We start from the raw sequence: 4,377 nt of genomic DNA, 5'->3' as shown, positions 1-4,377 counted from the left end.
GAAGAAACCCAGGAGAATACATCAAAATGTTGCACAATGTGATGAGACATTTGCTCAGATTTCATCGTTCCCTATGTGGAATGCCTTCATTTTCTCATGTTTTATAATAGCAAAAGCTATTTTATAGGGCTCTTATAATGATTAATTTAGGAAGTCCTTGGCATGTTCCAAGCTCAATAATGTTACTATTTTGCCTCTGAATTATTCTACAATTATTTAATTCATTATAATTTTAATGCTTCAGGTATTTTTTTAAGGTGAAATTCCTTGAAAACCAGTAAATATAGATGTAGCAAATTTATCAAAATAATTAATGAACCAGAATTATTACATTGCCTATAATTAGCTAGAGTAATTTATTATCTATAATTAAGGTTATTTTTTAAAAAAAAACAACAATCATGCATTCAAAATGCTATTTTTGGTTACTGGGAATCATTGACATAATGTTTGAAGGCAATGATTCTGAGAATCAGGCTACCTGACAGGTGGCCCCAGGTTTGAACTTTAGAAGTTTAATTAGGAATTTATCATGAATCAGTATCCCTCAAACCACTTTTATACATCCATTTGATCCTTGTAACAGTTTTTTGAGAGAGGGTCATTTTTTGAGATGGAAAATTGAGGTACTGAGTATAAAATTATTATCAAAGGATTTGAGCCAATATTTGTTTTGTTTGGATGCAAGTATAGCATTTCATCCATTACATGTGGATGCCCACAAGTATGGGCAAGGTAGCTATTAAATAGTTTTTTTTTAAGTTTCAGCAAAATAATTTTATTTTCTAACACATGGTAAACATATACATCCAATATGCACTCATCTTGCACATTTATTCACAAATGACTTCCAAATTACAATTGCTTTGACATTGAAGAGTGTACCAACAGTTATCTTAGTTGAGATATGAAGAATGCTTTTAGATGTAACATCCTGAATATATTGGTCACAGCAGAATTTGCTTTAGTTAGATTAGTTTTATGAATTTAAAGTTCTGAAAAGCTACTACTTTTGCATCTAATACTCCAGATGAATAGGTTGGAGGAATATCAGCTTGTATTCCACAGAAGATTCCTTAGTTTTTCTGGTGATGGAACCACTTATCCACATCTGTTGGTACTGTGCAGGCAGATTCGCATGGTGGTGGTATTTTCAGGCTGTTTTGTCCTGGCTAGGGTTTTTTTCTGATTTGCAAAAGAAATATGTGGAAATCTCATGTTGACACATTACTTAAATATCTTTTCAATTTTTATCTTTCATGTAGGAAACATCATTGGTCCCAGCCTGCAATGTGGGGTGCTCTTGTCCCACAGCAGGTTGTAGTTTGGGGCAGCTGAATTTCTAAGACCCTAAGATGGTGGGAGCAGGGGGACCTGGCCAGATGACCAGCCGCCACCAGCTGTGGCACAGCATCCAGCATGGAAAGGTTTGGTGCCAACCGGGGACATCTGTCAGGTAGCACAGGAGACCCAGGTCAGAATATGTGATGGAGACTAGGGGTTTCTGCCCTTACCTTCCTGCTGGTCCACCTCACCCAACCTGGGAACCTGCAGGGCTCTGGCAAGATGGCAAAAGTTGGCAGTTCCTGAGAGGAACGTGTCAGCACCACAGCCTGTCCTGGCTGACTCCTCAGAGCAATAAGGAGCTGCTCACAGCTTAGAACTCATTCAGTGTGGGAGCAATGAACATGATCAGGATGTGCCATGAAGACGAGTGGTCACACAGGGACACACACACACACACACACAGCCATACACTGCCATTGATAAACTGAGAAGCAGTCTTACAGTTACAATCATGAGTAAGTGACACTGATACCTGCTGTTGTCCTTGGACACTGTGACTAGGAGTGTAAATTCCCAAGTTGGGTAGATACGCTTTAAGAAAAAAAAGATATATTATAAACTTAGCTATATGAAAAATACGACCCTTGTGTCAGAGATCCAACCAGAATACTTATTTTTAAGAAGGCAAAACAATGGTATATGTCAATTGTAGCTCAATAAGGTGGAAGAAAACAAAATAAACCATTCACAGAGCAATAGTTGATAAATCAGAATATAAGCAAGCTCAACATCAGTAAAACTTTACTTCTTTGTTTTAAGATTTTATTTATTTATTTATGAGACACACAGAGAGACAGAGGCGGGAGAGAGAGAGAGACAGAGAGAGAGAGAGACAGGCAGAGACACAGGCAGAGGGAGAAGCAGGCTCCATGCAGGGAGCCAGACGTGGGACTCAATCCTGGGACTCCAGGTTTGGACCCTGGACTGAAGGTGGCACTAAACTACTGAGCCACCCCAGGCTGCCCCAAAAGCTTTACTTCTGATATAAAAAATCCTCAGACCACTTTGTGCAACAAATATTCGTGAGTGGATGATTTTGAACATTACCATGTAGAACCATACATGTAATAATATTGCATGTTGATAACTGAATATATCACTTTTTTATTTTATGAGCACATCTACTTTCCAGTGTTCACTTGCTCTGGGACTGTGTTACTTTGTCTTTAAGCTTCAACAGAGCTTTCTTCACTTCCTTGTTCCTCAGGGTGTACACCACAGGGTTTAGAAGGGGTGTCAGCACCGTGTAGAAGACTGCCACGACCCCATCCACAGCATCCCTGGAGCCTGGCCTCAGGTAGATGAAAACACAGGGAACAAAGAAACAAAGGACCACAATGCAGTGGGAGGTGCAGGTCTGAAAGGCTCTATGCCTCCCCTCTGAGGTGCGGATCTTCAGGATGGAACAGACGATGGACACATAGGACAACACTATCAGGAGGAAGCAGCCCGAGGCCACCACCCCAATGTTGACAAAGATCACCATCTCGTTCACGGAGGTGTCTGCACAGGCCAGCTTGAGGATGGGAGGTCCATCACAGAAGTAATGCTGGATCTGGTTGGGCCCACAGTAGGGCAGACGGAATGTCAGTGTGGTCTGGACAGCAGAGTGCAGAGAGCCACTGAGCCAGGTGCCGGTGGCCAGGAGGGCACACGTTCTCCCCCTCATCATGCTGGCAGTACCTGAGTGGGTGACTGATGGCCAGGTAGCGGTCATAGGACATGACTGTGTAGAGGAAACACTCGGTGCTGCCCAGGAAGTGGAAGCAGTAGAGCTGGGCCATGCAGCTGTGAAAGGAGATCATCCTGCCTCCTGGAGACCCCAAGGTCATCAGCATTTTGGGCACAGTGACTGTGGAGAACCACATGTCAATGAAGGACAGGTTGGTCAGGAAGTAGTACATGGGGGTGTGGAGGTGAGAATCCACCATGATCACCAGCAGGATGAGGAGGTTCCCCATCACGGTGAGTACATAAATCACTAAGAAGATTGTGAAGAGGGTAATGTCCAGGGCTGGTGCATGTGGAAGGCCCATGAGGATGAATGTAGTTACAAAGGTCCTGTTTGTCATTTTCCACGTCCTTGGTGTCTCTCCCTATGGGAATAGAGAGGGCACCCAGCATTAATTGAAAACCTGAAATCCATTTTCATGTGGCATGGTGCATCATCCTTGGTAGATAATTCTAGAGTTAATTCAACTTTGCTTCTTACAAAAGTTTTTGGTAAAGATGATAGAATTATCTCATCATCCTCCCATGTGTACTGTCTCTGTCTTGCACACACACACAAAGGCATGCACACACAAACTGAGGAACACACAGATCTATGCAGTAGAAAATGCTAGGTATTCACTGTATTAGTCTTCTGTTATGCATTATAAGTGACCGCAAATGTAGCCACATAAAACAATGCAAATTTCCATTCTTACAGTGTTGGAGTCAGGTGAGCTGGATGTTCTGCTCAAGGCTGAAAACCAGATGACAGCTGAGAATGGAATTTCATCTGAGGCTGGGATCCTCTTCCAAGCCTGTGGAGATCATTGGCAGAATTTAGTTCCTTGCAGTTTAGGACTGAGGTGTCTGTCTTGCTGACTGTTAGTAGGGATCATCATTCTCAGCTTTAGAACCCACCCTCAAATCCTAACCACTTGACCATCTGCTTCAAAGCCAGTAGAACCTCTCTCCAGTTTGTTCTGAAAAAGTGTGATGTAGCAGATGCATCAAGAGTGTTAACCCATCACAGTCTCAGATGTCACCCATGATTAAGAGATTCCACAAGAAGTAGACATAAATGGGTAACTATCAGGGGGGCTATTAGAATTCTATTTTCTCTCCGAAGTTCATGTGATAACTTGAAAAACCAAGAATTTATTTATTTATTTATTTTTAAAAATAAATTTATTTTTTATTGGAGTTCAATTTAAAAAACCTAGAATTTCATTGTTGATAGCACTACACACTTCAAAAGTCTACAGTACTGAATTTTATCTCGGGTCCTCATATGTAATTCAGCAATAGTAATACCAGCTG

General features: G+C 41.6%; 1 pseudogene; it reads right to left on the bottom strand.

Annotated features, from left to right (window-relative positions):
• Positions 1-2,482: 2,482 nt before the first annotated feature.
• On the bottom strand, positions 2,483-3,419 carry LOC121500762 (annotated as a pseudogene).
• Positions 3,420-4,377: the final 958 nt, after the last annotated feature.

The sequence above is a fragment of the Vulpes lagopus genome, chromosome 10, assembly GCF_018345385.1.
Source record: "Vulpes lagopus strain Blue_001 chromosome 10, ASM1834538v1, whole genome shotgun sequence".
Taxonomy (NCBI): domain Eukaryota; kingdom Metazoa; phylum Chordata; class Mammalia; order Carnivora; family Canidae; genus Vulpes; species Vulpes lagopus.
This window is presented reverse-complemented; position numbering and strand designations above follow the sequence as displayed.